This window comes from Hyaena hyaena, unplaced genomic scaffold (assembly GCF_003009895.1).
Source record: "Hyaena hyaena isolate Hyena2069 unplaced genomic scaffold, ASM300989v1 scaffold_882, whole genome shotgun sequence".
NCBI classification, from domain to species: domain Eukaryota; kingdom Metazoa; phylum Chordata; class Mammalia; order Carnivora; family Hyaenidae; genus Hyaena; species Hyaena hyaena.
Genome location: NW_024081513.1, coordinates 316,399 through 337,082, shown reverse-complemented (window position 1 = coordinate 337,082; position 20,684 = coordinate 316,399). Strand labels below are relative to the sequence as shown.

Sequence of the window (20,684 nt, the reverse complement as noted above, 5' to 3'; positions counted from 1 at the left end):
TTTCAAAATGCGTAAAAGCCCACTTTCTGCTTCATTTCCTGTAAATAACTTTACCCTTACTTCAAAGCTGACCTCTCCTTGAGATGGAAATCCATGTTACTACGCACTTGTGAAGAAGAGAACTACATCAAGTGGACAAGCATGAAAATAATTGTATCTTGCTTTATTTACTGTACGCTGAGCACCTTTGAGGGTTTATAATTTCTGGGGATACCCTGAGCAGCCTGAGTGAAGTGTCTGCCAAAAATCACATCTGACTGGTGCCCCTGTTATTTTTTTCCACTGCTGTTTTTAAAAAATGCCATCAGGGAAGCTTTAATGACAACAATTCTCTTTCAGTGTTGTCAATTTTCCATGAGTTCAGGCAGGCCATGGTGCAGATCTCAGATACACAGAAAACTGTTAAGTGGAAATGGGGTTAAAAGGAAAAGAAATGTTGTATATACTTTAATATCATAGAAATCAAGTATAAAGGATATACTACAAAACTGAAGGGTGAGATCAAATTAAGTGTATTCACTGGAAACAAAATTCCAATTACCTTGTGCTCAGTTGCTGGAGAGGAACAAGGAGACTAAAAATAGATACCACTGTTTTTGGCCTTTGTTTAAAATAGTAATTCCCCAAACTAAATTTCTCTTACCGTCTTTAATATGCCTGGATCAAAAGAAGCAAATCGGACTGGTTTAGGAAAATCTTTAGGGAAAACCTAATTCCTTTGTTTTCTCAGCAGACTTTGGATAAGAGTCTAAGTTTACTTTAGCCTGTGCATTTTGAGAACTGGAAGACACATTTACTGAGAGCCAGAAAGAGTTCCTTCACATGACCTAAGCTTTGGAATTCCTTTGTTTCTTGCCTCGCAGATAAAGAAGAATAACAAGTATTGTACTAGCCACAAACTCATTGGCCATTCAGTCTCCATTTTAATATACTACATGTATAATGTGTGTGTGTGTGTGTGTGTGTGTGTGTGTGCATGCATGCACGTGGGGGGGTGGAGAAGGAGGAGGAAACTGTATGGGTATTTACAGTTAATCTAATCATCTGGCTAATGTGTGTTATATGAGCAAATTAGAAAATTTGAATTGGTCAGATCTGAAGATCCTTAAATATACTGGCCTTTGACATTTGATTCTTTTATTTTTTTTTTAAGTCTTTGTAATGGGCTAATCACATCAGAAGGCAGTTTCTTTCCATGAAATAGTTGCCCTTCCTACACTTTCCCCCAGAGCTTCCTATATCATCAAAGCAGTGTCAATGGAGCTTCTCTCTGGTCTCTGGCATTTCTACTTTGAACAGAATGACTAGGAAATGGTCATGGCACGTTACCCAGTGTAGATTTACTAGGGTCAAAAGAAGTCCTTAATCTAGGTTAATAAAGACACAAGAGTCTTCTTTTTGTATGACTTAAGATCCTTCTGTTACAATCAAAGATGTGACCCCCAAAAATGGTGAAGTGAAGCAAAATCTTCATCATCTTTTTGATGAAGAAAAATGTGACTTTATTGTACTCCAGGCTGAGCCCCATATTAGTTTGCTGTATCCCTGAAACCTGCTACTTACTTCAAGTGCTAATTTCCAGGCAGCCACCTGAGCTCATGTTACTGTCCCCGGACTAGGAGATCTTTGTTTCATTCCTAACTCTAAAGCTTATGGCCAAAGGAAGTTATTTATGCCATTTGTAAAAGAGGGAGCGAAAGAACTGCTCTTTATCTTGTGTTCCACAAGGCTACTCAGGAAATTTATGAAAAATCTATTTTGGTGGCTGCTGAGCTATGAATGTTAGGCTCCTAATGGCTGCTAATGGGAGATCTTATTTCAGTCTTCCTGTTTTCCTTACCCCCAAGTGGTCAGTCAGTGTTCAGGGGAGGTTGAGAAACATGGGGGAGTTGGTGAATAATGTTGCTGGGTGAACCACCAGGGATTGGGTTTGATAATCCCTCCTCACTTGGAAATGCCTGAGCTGGAAGCTGAACGGAAGTTCAGGAAAGCCTGAAGAAGCTTTCTAGTTAGAGACCAGTGGGACCGTTGAATCCTCCCGAAAACTTTACACTGGGCTAGATGCTTGATCTGTATCGCTGAGACCCCTCCCTCACTTTCTCAAACACTTGGGGAAGATTCTTGGCCTCTACCACAAAATGCTGTTAGCAAAGAGACTTCCCAACTCACTCTGAAATTAAAATATTTTTTCTTCAGTCTTGCAAAGAAGTGAAAAGTTGTTGGTTACATTTTTGTCATATAGTAGCTTCTAGCATTATTGAAAACAGTTACTTAATTATTCTGCAACTTTTGTTGCATTTGATGCTTACAGTTTCTTAAAAGGGAAATAGGCCAGAACCATGTTCTCACAAAACTTTTCTTTTCCATCTCCATTTGTAATATACTATGGACCAAATCAGCTCTGCTAACACAGATTTGTACACAAGTCATATATATTAGGCCTATCGTCCACCACCTGTGTTAATAGACAATGGTACCTAGTGATCACTCTCCCAAATATTGAATACATAACATTTCCTTTTCTTGGTATGTAAGAGAGAATGATAAATCTCCAACCACGTTAAATTCCTTACCAAGAGCCACAAGAATCATCAATTATATGTCAGTTAAAGAAAAACAAAAAAGAATCCCAAGAATCTTTTGATCTCTAGAGAAAGGTAACTGGACAGCAGGGGATCAGTCATATGGGGCTACATCTTCCCTTTTAGGCATAATCATGCTGGTCAGCAGCAGCTGTTGTCTTTCAGAACAACAGTACGGAAGCTCAGTCTCTCAGGCCAGTTCCCGATGATGGCAAAGACCAGAATGATATGAAACGCTCCAGCAGAGGCAAACATTATGGACCTTTGAAATTTCCATCTCTGTTGCCTATTCCTCTTTCAACCCATATCTAATCTCTGTGATACAAGAAAGACCTGGGTATGTGGGCAGGAATGAATGCGTAATTATCTTTTTTTTTTTTTAAGTCTATTGAATTAAGAAAGCAGTAGAAAACTAGGAAATCTTACTGAAAATCTTCAGAACAAAAAGTTCCCAAACCTGAGGAAATTGCTGCTTAGGCTTATCATTGAGGGTATTTCGCTTTCTTTATGTGGTTAATTGTTCTTTGCCTCCATGGAAGATTTCCTCCCTCTTTATCTCCCCTTGTCTTGTTACAGTGTCCAGGCATTGGCATGATCTGTCTGGGACTCCATCAGACTGGTGGCAAGCACAAAAGCCAGCATCAAGGGAAGAAAATGAAGAGTCTACCCTGTTAATGTTAACTCATTTTCACATTCTTGGCTTGGCTTGATTTTACCATCCTGTTGACAGTTTATATTTTTCTTATTAGTTAGTCAATCCTCAAAGGTTTAAAATATCATCATAGCCTCTCACAGGATATGTGAGAAGGGCCCACTTCTGCTCAGCACAAACAGGCTGCGATGGCTCCAAGCCAATTCCATGGACAGAATGGATAGCAGAGGACAAGACGTGGATTTTGGATTTTCTTTGAGCAGAGTCTCAGAAGCTATTCCTTGAGGTGGTTTTGCTTGTTTTGTTTTGTTTTGTTTTTAATTTTAAACCAGAGCCCTTTTGTAAAGTAGCACTTCTCAACTCCACTCTGATTTGGCCTGAAGTAGTGCTGACAGAGGTAGCCTCCAGACTTTTCTCACTCTGTGGTTCAGTATTTCCTCAAAGACCTTTCACATGTGAGACATATCCAGAGTGCAGAGATTGCTGATTAGGTGACTTGACCTCCCTCCAGGAACTCCCTCTAAGACCTGTATCAGGGGAAGTCTGTGGGCTCAGGAGGCCAAATACACTTGATGGACCCATCTGTTCCATCAAAAGCTACCCTAGTCATTTTAGGGACACATTGGGAACATCACTGTCCCTATCCTTCACATGGTTATTTAATGCTTTTGAGTCGGGCCTAGGGTTGCTCGATATAGCAAATAAAAATACAGGATATCCAGTTAAACTTGAATTTCACGTAAACAATGAGTGATTTTTTTTTAAGTATATGTATGACTCATAACATCCAGCCAATTTATATTTTTATTGTTATCAAATACTCATAGGCTTACAATAAGCTTAGGTATGTGGGAATAAAGGATATGATACGATAATGTCATTGCCACTTCTGGTGAGGTGTTCAGCTTTGGGCTGAAGTACAGCACTTCTTTAGCACAGGAATGTCCTGTGCAATATTTGGGACATATTTGTACTAAAAAATATTCTTTGCTTATCATATCTTCAAATTTAGTTGACTGCATTGTGTTTTTTTCAGGAAATCCCACCAGGACCTTTGATATCTCTCCTGAAATGGGAGGGAACAAAAATTTGCTTGCAGATAGATAGTTCTTCAGAGTTGGAGGGGCTCCAGCTAGAGAGCCATCATGATGCTCAACCTCAGAACTGGAGATATTTGAGCATATCAAATGGACATACAGAAGGGAAATCCCACTAAGGTTCATTTAAGTCAGAAGCCTAAGAGTATCCTAAGAAAAAAACTCATTCTTAGGGGTGAGAACCAAGACACATAAGTCTGAGCCACTAACAGAGGAAGGGGTGATTCTGAGCATAGCAGATCTCTGGCCCTTAGACTACCTTCCCTACCGTTCCTAAGCACTATGCCTAGAATGTTCTAGAAATGAGAGTTGTAGTGCAAAGACACAGGGAATAAATAAGCACATAGGCAAAATGATGCAACATCAGGATGAGGGGCTTGTGCAGCAGTGAGGGAAGACCACCAACTCAGAGCATGGACAGCCTTGTTGCTGATGTCAGTGGGCGCAGCAGCAGGGCTGTCCCTCTGGCCAATACCCAATGGGGCTACTGCTTGGGCACTGGCAGGGGCCAGTCATCCTTACAGCAATCTGCAGAACTGAAGGAAAGTGACAAAGGCAATGGAATGACCATGAAAGCTAATCTGAGGAGCTATTAACTTAGTCAACATTTATTAAACACCCAGTAAGTGGCATGCAGTGGGCTTGCTGCACAAATACAAAAATGAAAAAAATACAGTCCCTAACATCATGTTGTTCACAGTTCCATGTGAGAAACCGACATGTCCAAGAGATAATCACAGTATGGCGTGACTAGGGCTATTATAGTTTGCAAGCACAGGGGATGGGCAGCTAACTTACTTCTCTTTGGTAGGCTGGGGTAGGTGTCCTGGAGAGGTGACTTCTAACTTAAGGTCCAACAGACCAGTAAGAGTAAATCGGAAGGAAGAGTCCATATGAGATGCCCTAGGAAATTTCTGATCTATTAGAGAGAAATCAGAGTGGGCTAGGGTTCCTGTTTGAATGGTAGGAGAGTTAGTCCTGATTTGTGAATGCTACCTTGGCTTCTTTTTCCTGTTAGGCTGCTGTGGCTCACTAGATGGCTCAGTCTGTGACCTGTGTTGAGTAAACACCAGACTCAGCGTAAGTGACATGGAGATGTAAGACCTTATAACCCTTAGGTCTGAGTGGCATTTTAGTGCAGATTCTCAGGAGTACCTCACCAGGATGCTGAATACCTTACCTAGGCAAACAGGATATTTTGCCATATGTTTTGCACTTCGAAAGTCTTTTCATAATAAAGGGAGTATTGCAAATGTTAAAGAATTAAATTATCCCTCTTTCCCATGACTGTATATGCAAAAGCACCCCAAAATGCAGCATTGATGAAGTGATGCTGCCCCTCTTGAAGTATCTCTCTGTCAGGTTTTACAGAGCCAGTTTATTTTTCTCTGGTCAGAGTAGCCTCAAAATAATAGGTTTCAGGATAAGAAAACAACTATTTTTTTGTTTAATCTTAATAATAGGGTATTTCAGGTTTGTCTAATGAAAACCAGAAGCTGATGATCTAACGCAATCAAATACTAGCTTTTGTGCAAAAAGAAATAGTAAAATAACGTAGGACCTTGTCTAAATAAGACTTATAAATGATGCCAGCTAAATGGGAAAAAATAGCAATAACCTTTTAAAACATTAATTTAGACTTTTATTGGAATACAAAGGATTTCTAGTGTCTGAAAGCAGGCATTGTCTTTCTTTTTCATTTCAATAGAACTGTGGCTTGAATACAACACAGCAGGGTGTGTGTTTTCTAAAGTTGGGTCATTATCAGAGTGTTCGCTGCCTTTTGCCAATAAGCCTTTATTTAGCAAAGTTTAAAACTGCTGACAAATGGGATTCTTCCTGTAGCAGTATAACATGGTACAGCTAAATATGCCTAATTACAAAAACCCTCCAAGGGCAGTGGGGAAATTCACAGTTTTGAGAAGATTCACAGGGACAGTCCTCAAGTAGGAAATAGGAAGAAAGCCTTGGAGCCCTCGGTCACCCTTCCGTTCCTTTTACTGTGGATTTTAAGTTGCGGGAACCTGTGAGATTATTCACAACAATGTCTAATTTTCTCCAAAGCTGCAAGGGTTTCTCATTTAGGCTCTGCAGGCGTTTAAGAGAGTTTTTACTTGTGCACACTCTGGTCTGTGGGTTTCTGTGGGTGTCTGTAACTTTCCTTGCTTGTTCTCATCTGTCCCTGTTCCGAGCCCGATAAATCAGACAACTATTATCCAAAACTCCACAAATTAATTCCTTGCACATATTTTGTGCTTTTAGGACTCTGTGAATGATAATGGACAGTCTCTTTAGAACCGGGATGGGATCGGTGTCACATGTTTCCTGGCAATCTCTACCTCCAGGAGCCCCTCTGAAAGAAGAGAAGCTTCACTTGAACTGGCTCTCATGGGAAAATGGCGCACAGCAAACCTTGCTCTCTAATTACAGCCAGGGGAACATGAGGTTTGTTTGGAATCAGAGGTACCATTCCACTACCATAATTACACATTTTATTTCAAACACCTTACTGCAGTGTTTGAAGCTGTTAGTACAATTGTACTGAATATCATCCTGAAGTTCTGGCTCGGGAGGGCAGAAAGTGTGATGGCGAGATGGGAGCATTGGGCTTCCCACTGGGATCTCGGTTCTCTGGTCGGTTCTGCTGCCTCACTGATGAGGCCTTGAGCTAACCAGGTAAAGTGATTGGCAGCTGAAAGCACACTACTGGGCAGCGGTTGAGTGACAACAATGAGGGCTTCAGGGGGACCTGCAACAAATATATGTACGTATGTATAGCGAGAGAAAAATTCCCATAATATGGTCAAGAAGAGTGCTTGCTGAGAGGAAAAAAAAAAAAAAAAAAGAGCATCTGTGTTTTTATTCCAGCACTGGCTGGCATGCGTAGTCCTGAGCAAGTCTTCCAGTAAGTCCAGGGCAAAGGTTAGGTGAGGGGAAGAAGGCTGCCTTTCCCAGATTGGGACCAGTAAAGTGGTGGCAGTGGGTTCTGTGGAGGAAGTAAATTAATCAGCTCAGCTCCATTGACAGAGGGCCCTAAATCACTAAATAATTCCCCAAATATTTGTGCCACAACCCCCGTGTAGCTGACCTTAAGAGAGAGGGAGCAATGGGCTCGCTCTCTGATGAATAGCTCTGTTGTTACCCTGGAATGACAGGAATAGTCACAAATAAGAAGAGCCCTTGCTCTACTCTTTGAGATCAGCTGACGGGCTATCTAATGAGGCGGGTGCCATCACAGGAAGTTCTGGAAAAGGGGCCAGACATATACCCAGTACGACTGCAGGTCCTTCACCGACATTGCATTTTATTCTCACTTTAAAAGGAACATTTTCCCCATTTCCGATTTGAGACAATAACTGAAGGAAAGTCAAGGAAGTGTAGAGTGAGAGCTGCCCTAACAAACTCCCAGTGGACTACATTCTTTTAATTCCACCGTGCCATGGAATCTCTGTGATCCGGTAATAATACTAAGAATCATCCCTTACGTTTGTATGGCAGGTAATATGAATGGTGTAAGGAATTTTCGGTCCATTGCCTCCCTGGAGTCTCAAAAACAACTCTGTAAGATGGGCAAAATAGGAATTATTACCTGCATTTCAAACAGAGTAAAGCTGAGGCCCAGAGAGGCAGCAGGCCTTCCCGGGGGGCCAGGACTAGAGTGTGGCTTCCACCAGCACCAGATCCTGCTTCCTGCTTCCTGCATCCCGCTAGGGACCTTGTGGGAGCCTGGACAGCCAAACAGCTACCACCTCCTTGCTAAACCCTGTACCAACTTGTGGACAATAGTCTTATTAAATGCTGAAGATCTTTGGATGGAGACCAAGAACTCTATCTCTACAAAAAATCTCTACAGAAACATTTTCTCTCTTCATTTCTCCTCCTCATTTAAATGCTAAAATATTTACAGTGATAGGCCAGATAACATTATGCTGCCTTGTGATTTTCCAGGGAAAAGATGAGAAGCACATGATAAGGGTGGGAATTTTCAACTGCCTGGCATAAGGGGAAGGAATAGTTGTCTAGGAGGTAAGAGATGCAGGGTTCTGCCCCTGTCTCCTCCGTTTGTTAGCTACATAGCCTGTCACTTGTCACTTGTCACTTGCTAAGGTCTATAGAAGGGACCATCCTGACAAAATCATGATGGAAGGGCTTCTTATAATTGTGTCCTTAGACACAAATGTGAAGAACTGCCGTCAGAGCAGTTTGGTACACATTAACCTGGTGACATGCAGATGTGGTACCATCACATAAAATATAGATGATTTTCAATACATTTACTCAAGCAAGGCAAACAAAAAGGTACACATACTCCAATCACTGTGTTAAGCGGGTGTCTTACACAGGAGCACCATCAGGATATAGCTCTCAAGTTGTTGGTAGCAGAAGCTTCAACATGATTTGAAGGAAGCCAGACAGGTTTCTAGTAGGGAATTGAATCTCTTGGGATCTGCAGACAGGATATGGAATCTGGCAGCTTTTGACGAGAGAAAATGGGAACCTGTTCTCCAGGCCAGTCTGGCTATCTGTACTTACTAGGTTCATAGTTAAAACCACTTTGAAGGACTAGATACAATATTGCTATTAGCAGTGAATCTGGGAGGCAGAATAGGGGCCCAACCATGGAATCTGGAGTCAGACAGGGTGGAGCATCACCTGCCAGCTGTGTGATTCTGTCACCTAAACTTTCTGACCCCCAGGGTCTTCAACTATGTGATGGGCACAGCCCCACAACACAGTGCTTTATTGAAGATTAGATGAGATGCATGTCTAAAGCACCTCAAATGAGTCCTCGTCATGAGGTAGGTATTCAGTAAATGGCAGCATTTGGGTCTGCAGACCCCATCATGCCTCAGGGACACCCAAAATGCTGCCGTGAGACAGGACTGTGTCATCCAAACTTGAGGATTCCTTACCTGTCACCAGTTGTTCATTTGTGAAAAAGTTTCATGTTTGAAATGCTCTCAGTTACTTATTCTTTCTGAGAGTCTACAGAGGCTAAAGATGCAGTTAGCAGCCTTTTCTAATGCAGAAGCTTTAAGAAAAGTGATGCCAGGCTACCATCCTGGTTTGGCATCTGCTTTGCGCCAGACGAAAGGCCGTGTGGTTTCCTGAGGATCCTGATACTTGGGTCAACCTTTGAGTTACTTCAGTGGAGGGATCGAGTCCTGCCCATTCTTTATTTTTCCAAAAACCATTTATAGACTACACATGGATAAGTTAATGTCAAACTCCCTCAATGAAGGTACAAAACAGAAAAGGGGGAAATTTTTAAAAGAAATTTTAAAAGTTTTAAAGAATCAAGTGAATAAATAACTGCACAGACAACCAAACCTATAGAGCTAAACATTTTGTCAATACTTTCCTTCCTATAAGATGAACAGTGTGGACTCTAATCTCCCAAGCATCCCCCCAACCCTAGAGTTTTACTTTATGTATTCACATGGCTTACAAAACAAGCAAGGTCCTCACATGACTGAAACATGCAGGCACAAAAGTTTATGGCATAATCCTCATTTCATACTTCCTGCACTAACCATTTTTTAAAAACCTTTATCCTTGAATTCATAATAGCCTTAGGAAGTGATTCATAAATGCACTACACCCTCCCTTAATGAGATATGTAAAAAATTATATTGCTAGGGTTTTTTTTTTTTAACCACAGATCCAATTTATTGCTTCTATAGCTCAAGTCAGAAGTGTTGGATTCAACTCTTCCACGAGCAAAGGCTGTGTGTTTTAGGCAGAAAAAGTTTGTTTATCCTTTGCACACAAGCAAAGAAACAAAGCCAATTTAGCTAAAACTTTCCTTCTTTTTTTTCCCTCCTTTGGGTTTTGGCTGGCACTATCCTTGGGCAAGTTTTGCACCAAAGAAAACGTTGTGACTGAGTTACAAGGAAGGGAAAATGAACTTCGAGAACGCTGTAGGTTTTTTTTTTTTTCCCCACTCCAGTATGATTTCCAAATCTATCACATACACATTTGGGGAGTATTGTTAGGAGGAAAACATGCATTTGGGACACTCCTATTTTGTGCTGTGAAAAGGGGATTGTTTTTGCTACAGGACATAGAAAAGAAAGGTCTGATGCATGCTAGTCACATCACCTGCCACTCTGAAAGAACAGCGAGGGGCTTTAAGCATAATGAAAATGAGGAGTAAAAACGCCTGGTGTTTATCTCCAGCGCTCCAGATAGAAATATATCTCCGCCCAGTGTGTGGCATCTCCTTTAACAAGACTGCCCCACATTCATCTCTTCTGCAGACACATGACGAGCACACCTCATCCGTCACGTCGAGACATGTTAAAAGGAACCTTCTTCCCCTGTTCCTTTCTACTCTGAATAAGTAATTATGAAAAACAAATCATCGCCATGTCTCTTTCTTTCTTCAGTTTTATTGGGTTTTGTCTGCCTGTCTCCCATGGACATAAAGAATTGTTCTGTTCATTTAGATCCAATGATTTTCTTTGGGGGGGTTGTTTCAGATAAAACAGAAGGTCTGATTTTGTCAGGAATGTAGCTCTGAAAGTCTCTAAGAGCAACTATGCATATGAATTTGAGGGCAAAATGTCACCCTCTAAGTGAACTGAATGGAGAAAACACAATAGAAGTCTGTTAAAATGCTGCTTTGGGCAACAAGGGGGAAAAAAAGCCTGGATGTGATCATTCTTTCTAAAGGCCTTGTAGGTGCTGACGCATACTCTGATTTGAGGGGTGTCCACCAGCCTGCGTTTGGGTTTCTTTCTCTTTGATGCACTGCTCTGGGTGACATGTTGGGGCTCATATTTGAAGGGAGGTAAATGACCTTCTAGCCTGTAAAGTCTTGTAATTCTTAAATGCACACAGGCTACCTGACAGAAGGCAGAGTGTGTGTGTGTGTGTATACGCGCGTGTGTGTATGTGTGTGTGTGTGTGTGTGTGTGTGTGTGAACTGATTAAATTATCTCATCAAGCGATTCAGAAAGTAAGGGACAGAAAGCGGGGACCAAGCTTTAAGGTCACCCACATTGTGATGAACAGGACTCTGCCTGGGCAGAAAGCTAGAAAAGCTAGAAAGGCATAATACAGGCCTGTATAGTATGGATATGAAGTCAGTTTTTGAATCCTGACCTCGCACCTAGGCCTGACTCTTAGGGCTGGGCAACTCAAACCTCTTCCCTCTAAAATCTCCCTCTCGCAGCTTCTAAAGTATTCCATGATCAGCACTGCCCTTATGCTGTGACATGCAACTCTATGATGTGCCTCATAATGAGTTTAAGAAAAGGAAGGTTTTCAAAAGTGAAGGATAAAGTTGTTGCCTTCAATCCATCTCTGTCTATCCCTATCTTATTTTCTTTGTGTCTCTATTTCTCTGTCTCTCTCCCTTTGTCTCCCTCTGCATCTGACTATCTCTGTCTCCACCGCCTTAGTTGATTCTCTACCATAGTCTTAACTGTCGCCTCTATGCATACAACTCCCAAGCCATTGTAGCCAGTTTGGAATCGTCTTCTCAATTGTATTCAGAAATTTCGTACTACTTGTTGGACATCTTTATCTGGATATTCGGCACCTCAAAACTACCAGGTACCAAACTAAATTGGATTCAGTGGCTACACAAGTTCCTTTCTATTGTGCTTTCTTACCGACGATAACAAAAACAAAAGCCATTGCCACCATAGCTAGAAAACCTTTCTCTTCTCCCTCATGACTCATCCATTCACGCCTCAAACACTGATTGGGTCTCTTCTGTGTTAGAATGCTGGAGTCACAAAGCTGAAAAAGATAACCCCTGCTCTCAGGACACAGAGTCAATGACAGGTATGTAAGCCGAGCACACAGTGCTTTGATAGGAGACCTAACAGGATGTCATGCGAACCCAGAGGGATACCTAATCCAGCCTGGGGAAAGGGGGTGGTTTAGGGCCCCAGGGAGACTTCCAGGAAGAGGTAACACCTTGCTGGGGTCTGTGGGTTCTGTGGGAGCTCGCCTGGTGAGGGCACAGAGAGAGACAATAGCATTTCTTTCAGATTTGGCAACATGAGCCAAGCCCAGAAAGACAGCTTGCTCACTCCTTGTAGGTGGTTTAGGATGATGACGGCACAAGGTGCTGGGGAAGGGGTGTGGTCACAACACTCACCCCTTCAGTCTCGGAGTACTAGGTCGTAGATGAGGGATCCCACTCCCCCTCCACTAAATAAGGTGGCTGTCAAGCCCTACAAATCTGACTTCTACCAGATGTCCCTCTTCTCTAACTCAGACCCGCTTAACCTCTTGTGGGGCCACTGTAATAAGTTCCATCTCACAGTATCCAGGCTTTGTCTGCTCCAATTTATCTCCCATTACAACATATTTCAAAAACTTCCCTTCTAAAAGCATGTTGTGTAGTCCGGCAGCACTGGCATCACCTGGGAATTTCTTAGAAATGTAGGGACTCAGGGCATCTGGGTGGCTTAGTTGGTTAAGCATCTGACTTCAGCTCAGGTCATGATCTTATGGTTTGTCGGTTCGAATCCCATGTCGGGTTTTGTGCTGACAGTTCAGAGCCTGGAGCCTGCTTCAGATTCTGTGTCTCCCTCTCTCTCTGCCCTTTTCCCCACTCATGCTCTGTCTCTTTCTCTCAAAAATAAATAAATATATATTTTTTTAAATGCAGGGTCGCAAGCCCCTCCTTCCACCTACTGAATCTGAATCTGCATTTTAACAAAGTCTCTTGGTAATGTGAATGCATACTAACATCTGAAAAGCTCTGCCCACAAGCGTAGCTTTACTTTTAACCCATCATTGCTGAAAAACAAATCCGTCACTGGCTCTTTGGTGCCTACTGAATATAATTCAAAGTTCCTCATTCTCTACTTCTTTCCAACCTAACAGGACACTTACCTTTTCTAGAACATGCTTCATCCATCCTTTCCTCATCCCCTTGCCTTGTGGTCCTCATCTGGAACACTTTCACTTATATTCCTTCTGATCCAGTGGCCTAGCTGAAACGCAGCTTCCTTCCAGGTTCTTCCCAGGGCTGGCCCTCTCATCTCTGAATGTCCAAAGTATTCGGAATATTTCCTCTTACTCTGTCCTACCTTGCAGGGTAGTTACCAGTTCCGTGTCCTGACTGCTTGTGGTCTGTACACCCGTTGCGAGGACTGTAGCTTACCCATATAATTGTCCCTTGTGATTTCAGTTAATAGATGCCCAGTCTATATTTCTAGGATAAATAAGTTAATGAAAGAGAATGTCTGTACTCAAAAGGTGAAAAAGAGCAAGCACCTATTGCTATCAACCACCAAAGAAGTGGAAAGTCATTCAGCACTTACTGGTCATCAACAAAAGGACCTCCATTGGGTTGCAAATCTGAGAAACAAGTCTGAGAAACAAATTACTTCACAGTACCGTAGCTACCAAAAATCACAGTGGACACAGAACCTGACCAGTTATCTGAAGTTCTGTCCAAATGGGTAAGTGTTAAACTTTATAACTCTCACTTGCTTAACTATCACAGGGCACGTGGTGGGGAAAAATCCTAGGTGTGTAAAACGCATCCCCTCCTCTCTCCTAACTAAAGTGAGGGGAAGTAGCAGCAAGCCTTAAGCTCCTTGATCCTTCCTTCAACATATCATGTAAAATTTGTAACTAGGTTTCAGTCTCCAGACACATGAACACATTTACCAGAAATATTCCTCAGAGTCAATTTATACAAAGCAAGGAAGAACCATGGCTGGAGCAGCAGAAACGTGCCATGTTTTCAGGCTAGGAACTATCATGTTCACAGAATGCTGATTTGGTAAAAGAAGGAGAGGAGTTTTGCTGGGAGAATACCAATGTGGTTTAACAATGCGGCTCAAACATGTTGGGGCATTCTAGGTGACCAGCTCTCAATGACAAGCCCTCGAGACAAGCAGTTTGCCTGCCTGCCAGAATCTCACAGCTTGGAAGTAAGCAAGAGAAATGCTCAAGCTAGCTCTCCGAAGGTAGAAGGATACCAAGGAGGGCACTGCAGTTATATTAAGTGATTTTAATTATCACATTCCTGCAGCCAGAATGCAGGGTACTTCTGCCCACTGATTCTCCCAGCAGGAGCCAGCCAGAGGAAAATTGGGAGGAAGCTTTGGAAATCTTCCTTTTTCATACCTAAGTTCATGGGTGGCCAAGCTGTGAAATTTAGGCCCCATTTGAATTTTCTGCTTCTCTTTTTAGATTTGCTGCTGGCGGTCTCTTGCATGAGGTCCCAGTGAGTTTAGAACAAGGAGGCATCCTTTCAGCCCAAATGATGCTCCCTCCTCTGCCTGGACCTTTCCTTGCCCCTTCAAAACATTGTGATATTAGTTGATAGGAGGTCCAGAGCATAGGGCTTGAGCCCACCTATCTGGGTTCGAGTCTTTATTCTACTTCTTACTAATGGTATCATTTTGGCAAGTTATTATAACCATTGTGCTTATTGGATCTTTACTTGATATTCTGTTCATCATGAAGTTATTAGCATTAATTTTGACTTAAAAACACACATTAAAATATTACTAGCCTTGAGAACCGAGTTTTTGGTGCCCTCTTAGATTTCTCTCCCCAAGAGAGCGCCTCACTGGCCTCGACCTGGTCCCATAGGGCCCCTGTCTTAGTTTGCTCATCAAAAACTGAAATAAAACATAGTAACTAACTTAATGGATTACTGTAAGAAATAAAGAAGATCAGGGGCGCCTGGGTGGCTCAGTCGGTTAAGCGTCTGACCTCAGCTCAGGTCATGATCTCGCGGTTCGTGGATTCGAGCCCCGCATCGGGGTCTGTGCTGACAGCCAGCTCAGAACCTGGAGCCTGTTTCGGATTCTGTGTCTCCCTCTCTCTCTGACCCTCCCCTGCTCACACTGTCTTTCTTTGTCTCTCAGAAATAAATAAAACATTTTTTAAAAGGGGAGAAAAAAGAAATAAAGAAGATCATGCACTTAAAGTGTTCAAAATAACATCTTGCAAACTATGTGAACTCTCACCATGGTCTTCTTTGACTTTGGACATCTGTTTTTTCTGGACTAGCGAAGGAGGCACATTGCAACAATGTTTCTCCAACTGTGACTTGCCTAAGAGTCACCTGGAGAGCTTGTTAAAACACATTCCGGACCCACCCTCAGAAATCCCGATTCAGGAGGTCTGGGGCAGAGACTGAGAATCTGCATTTCTAGCAATCTCCCAGGTGCTGCTGCTCCGGTGACCAGAGCACTTCCCTGCAGGGAAGGGGAGGGATCCCTGTGAAATGCTGGACTGATCCACCGCCAGCAAGACCTTTGTAAGTAACCACCAGCACATACACTTACTCCAAACAAATGTCCTCTTACTTGCTGGCACAGGTGGAAACAAAATCAGCTGCCAATTGCCAATTGCCTCTGCAGCTTTTATTTACATTTTGTAGTTCTGCTTCCTTTAGAGCTCCTAGTTCTGTGTCTTACCAGCGCTCATCTTGACTTTGTAAATGAATACTTAGAGAAACATTGCTGAGGGTCTGAGACTATCCCCAAAACAATGTTTTTTCAGTGTTGGCTGGTTCCATGCAACAGACTCTCAGCAGTAGCTGCCAGGGCAGGCACTGTGGATGAAAAGACGAGAGGGCCCAGGACTTTCCCTTAGAGTGCGCCGTCCTTTGGGGGTGAGAGACATGAGAACATGAAGTTGCAGTACAGGATGACATGTAACAAGATAGGGGGCGCCTGGGTGGCTTAGTCGGTTAAGCGTCCGACTTTCGCTTAGGTCATGATCTCGCGGTTCGTGGGTTCGAGCCCCGCATCGGGGTCTGTGCTGACTGCCAGCTCAGGGCCTGGAGCCTGTTTCAGAGTCTGTGTCTCCCTCTCTCTCTGACCCTCCCCTGCTCTCTCTCTCTCTCCTAGAAATAAATTAAAAATATATATATATAAAAAGATAGTAATATGCAGAGTGCTGTGTGGAATGGAGAGGGCACCTTCCCTATTCCCCAGGTTCCAGGTAAGATATCCTGGAGGAAGCATTAGGCAAAGGGACTCTTCTTCACTCCTGAGGGTTACTACCAGGTATTCGTGAAGCCCCAAGAGCCCCAAGAGCTGGCCCCTTGATTCACTCTGCCAGAGGTGTGTGGATCCTGAGTGTGTGGCCCTTCTCCTGGATGTGGCCTGGGCCCAGAGAGCCATTCTCTACTCCTCCGTGAAGGAAGTCTCATTGAACAGGTGCCTTTTTGTGCCCAAGACCGTGTAGACAGGTCTGCCTAATATGGGAGGCCAGCTGGCAGGCTACCTCTTCCCCTTAGTCCTTTTTTAAAAATTAATAATGGTGACATTTCCCAGTTGTTTGGAACTCAAGGGAAAGAGGGATCCTGTAGAGTGGACTCCCTCAGAAACTCCAGCAAAGGCCAGTACCCACCCACGTTGAGTCAGAAAGGGTGAACAGAGCGTAGTCGGATAAGGTTCTTGCAAAGGAAGTGGTCCTGGAAATGCTTACAGCGCCCAGGGCCCTCTCTAGCTCTACCCTGCCTTCTCAATGGGGATGCTCCTTCAAATGGTCCTTCAGAGCAGGGTCAGATTCTGTTATGACACTGCATGTATTTCTATGAACTGCATTTACCTTTAAACAATAACTCCCACCCCACAGGGTTGTAACAATTCAAAAAGAAAATATACGAGGAAAATCTCTGGCTAACCAGACCACTCCCGTCCAATGTTAAGCTGTTACCTCCGTGCCATTCTAGAACAGAGCTTTGTGCATATTAAGTTGCTCAATGAAGCATGCTGACTGGGGGCGCAGTCACCTCTTTGGAGGAAAGGAAAGAGAAGGAACCCTCCCTGCCCAGCCCCCTCCTGCTCGTTCTCCTTCAACGTGTACATTCAAGAGTAACTCCTGATCGAAACAAGTCTGGCCACACGGCCAGGCAAAATGACTGCAGCCCGAACAATGGCCCTTGGCTGCTGCATGACCGAGATGTGTCTGCAATGTGGCCTCTGTGGGTTGGGTACCATCAAGTATTACAAGAGGAAACATGAAAAAAAGAACATCAAAAATCCCAGCATATATGAACATAAACAAGCTCTTGGGATCACTGACATAACAAGTCCCTGCGCTTCACTATGCAAAACCCACAGAGAAAGCGGGTTATGCTGACCACCACCCGCCGGTTCCTGTTTCCAGCTCATCGAAGAACTGGCCCTTTGCCTGTCTGCAGACAGGAAATGCTCCTGGTTTGCTGACATGCTTTGCCTCCGTAACCCAGGGCTTCCATCTGTCCACATGGTCAGACTCTCTTCTTTAACCACATAGAGAAGCCTGTTTTCTCCCGACCTCTTCTGTTCGCATTCTACCCTCAACCCCCTGCATGAACTGGAGATGGCTCATACTGGCTTTTGGCCCAGGCAGCCTTCCCCCGCTCCAGCCCTCACACCCCAAAGGTTCATTAAATTAGTCACTTGGACTTTCCACAGTTGAGCTGAAGGTCACTTGCTTTAACTGTCAGCCAGGAAAGCGATGCCTCTCTGGGGGTAGTTCCAGCACTATTGTCCCCTTGACTGGGAGGCTAGCTGATACCGCCTGTATGGCCGCCCTGGACAGTGCATGGTACTGCCCTTCATGGTACAAGGTAGAAGGCAAGACCACCCTCCAAGACTCCAAGAGGAAATCGGTTCCCCAGTGACAACTCTTGCTTCAGTTTCTGACAGGCTAAGGCAATTGCCTAAGCTTTCTATGCTTCATTTTTTCCAACTAGAAAAACAAGGATACTTAACTTCCTCACAGGGGTGATTTGAGGACATATTAACCAATTCTGAAAACCACCTTATGAGTTTGGGCAAAGGAGGTAAGGAATGGACACTGTTTGTCCAGAAGTACTACGATTGAAATGAACAACAACCCTACCTACTCTGTTGGGGCTAGAAAACAAATTATAGGTGAAAGCAAACCTAGGTCTCTTTATATAATGCTTCATCTCTGAGCTGAAACTTTAGTATTATGAGGCAAATAAAAACACAATAGAATCCTACACTTGATGTAGGCCCTATTTCTCATAAGCAGTGGTGCGTGGACTCCATAAGTATGGTGGTCGTAAAGTTCCCAGCCATGTCTTAATTGGACAGTCAGAGCAGACCTGGCACTGTATTAGCAATGGCAGTCACTGGGCAGAGGGTTCCAACTGTTTCCCTGTCAGCATCGTCATGACTCGGCAAAGGAAGAAAGTGTCAGAAAGCCAGACACCACAAGAAAAGATTGATAAACATTCTGTGTGTCTTACGTCTCTCGAAGCTGGCATTTGGAGAATGCACTGAAGTCTGCAGAGCTCCAGAAGCAAAGACGCATGTGGGAATGAACAGATCTATGAGGCATAAGCCTCATTTCTGACAGGGAGTGGTACCCTGTAAGGAGACTTGCTGTTCTACTTGACATTCTAATGTCCAAAGTCAAGGACTTCTTCAAAACGTCCTGATACGACATCATAGAGCTTCATCCATGAAATCACATAAAGAAAAGCATATAAAGCATTGTTTATCACCCCGTGTCGAATCACTGGTGTTCCGTGGAGGAAAGGCAAGTGCTATGGTAGAAGAATAATGGTCATCACAAACCTTCATGGGACTTTGGCAAAATATCATCAGCCTTTTGCGGCTAAATGTTAGCTCTCCCTCCCACCACTGGCCAGTCAACGGACACGGATAACATGCTCATGCAGTATGCATGAAAATACCAGAAATAACAACCTTTTAAGCTATCCCTTATTACATAAAATTTGACTCTTGCAAGTAACTGGCTATTTAGCTCTCTCTATGATCTGACCCCCCATCTTCCCATCTCTACATTAATACATCTACCTGATAGCTCTGTAAAGATATATATAAATCTAGTGCTTGTGCTTCACAAAAGATTTCAAAGAATCTAAATAAAGAAAAAGCGTAAAACCTCCATATTTGCTATTTATAACACTTCCATGGATAATAACTTCTGCAAACATTCTGCCTGATCATTTAAATTTGCATTTTGTTTTTTCTTTCCTTTCCTTCATTTTCTTTGCCTTAAGATTACCTATTTCAAACTTCAAGAGGTGGTCCCTCATTCTTGTATCCCATTCTCTTTTAATTCAGTTCAAGGAGAATTATCTATTGTATTTCCAGGGCTGTGGCTTGAGTATTCAAAAGAAATAAAAATCACATTTCCTGTTCTCAAGGTATTCCAAGTCCTGTGGGGAAGGCAAGGCTAAGCAGAAAACGTGTTTGTCTGAGAGAGAGAGGATATGATTACTGCTCGAATGAATTACATGGAAAAAAGGTGCTATAGAGTCCCATGTATGTCAAGACTGGGTGAAAAATCAGGGTTTATTTGCAAAGGAAGGAGTCCTAATTCTCATGGTCTGTTGACATGTGTCACTTTCCCTAATGCAGGAGACCACCCAGTTGCCCTTCTCTAGCTTTGTTAGTTGGTCCTAGACTGACCGGGCCCACACATGGAGACAGGCTCTGAAAGCGAGAGGCTGCCCAGGTTGGCCATCTGTCTAGGTTCTCCCGTGCAGCATAGGGAAAGTCAAGGGTGATCGTGGATGCTCTCAAAGGTTGGCTCGTGAGATGCTCATAGGACAGAGTCCAGAGCTGGCACAAATCTTCACTCCTAATGTCTTTTTAAAACTAACAATAGGTAAACAAGACCATTCCTGAAATCACAGCAGATTTCTTGCGGCTGGGTGGAGGCTGGAACCGGCATGTCCTGATTTATATACGTAGTCTGCTTTTCAATTTCACAGAGGCACTGTCACCAGGTTCTAGATAGGGTGGTCAGGAGTGATAGGCCTAAGTGGAGAGTTAGCCAGGGGCACTGCTGCCCAGTGATCCTCCAGGTCTTATTAAAATTCTGATTTAGAACAAATATTATTCAAATGCCTTGGTGTAGGGGTGTGGGTAAGGCATCATTTTCTCAGCCTTACCTTTCGGGAGAGAAAATAAGATTTGCTGTGTTAGGAGAATAAAGTCTTCTTTGAGAGAAATAGCAAACGGTAGAGGAAAAATGTGAAAATGCCAAAAGGTGTGCCATTGAGCCTTTCTAATTAACACAGGAGCAAAATTCTCCTTCTGTTTCCTGTGGGCAAAGGGATGCTGTTGTTTCCTATGATCCACAAATGTGAAAAATATTGATTTATAAGGAATCCCTGAGGCTCTGGTGAAATTAATGTGATTTTCATAAATGCAAATTGTATCAGAACAGTTGTCATAGAAACGTGAGTGGAAAGAACATCAGGGGCATGAAAAAGAAGAGAAATCTTCTTTTGGTCAGTTTGGGCATAGACTATATAGGCCCCTGAATCTTAGTGTCAGGAGGTGGTCTTTCCAAAATGTAGATCTCAGCAAACGGCTTGCCATTTACCCTTCATCCACTCAATGAAGAACTCTCCACAGCAAGAAG

General features: G+C 43.2%; 1 protein-coding gene across 2 annotated transcripts in view; it reads right to left on the bottom strand.

Moving 5' to 3' along the window:
• Positions 1–20,684, bottom strand: part of MAML2 (mastermind like transcriptional coactivator 2) — a 350,467-nt gene that overhangs the window by 151,626 nt on the left and 178,157 nt on the right. The window lies entirely within an intron of this gene.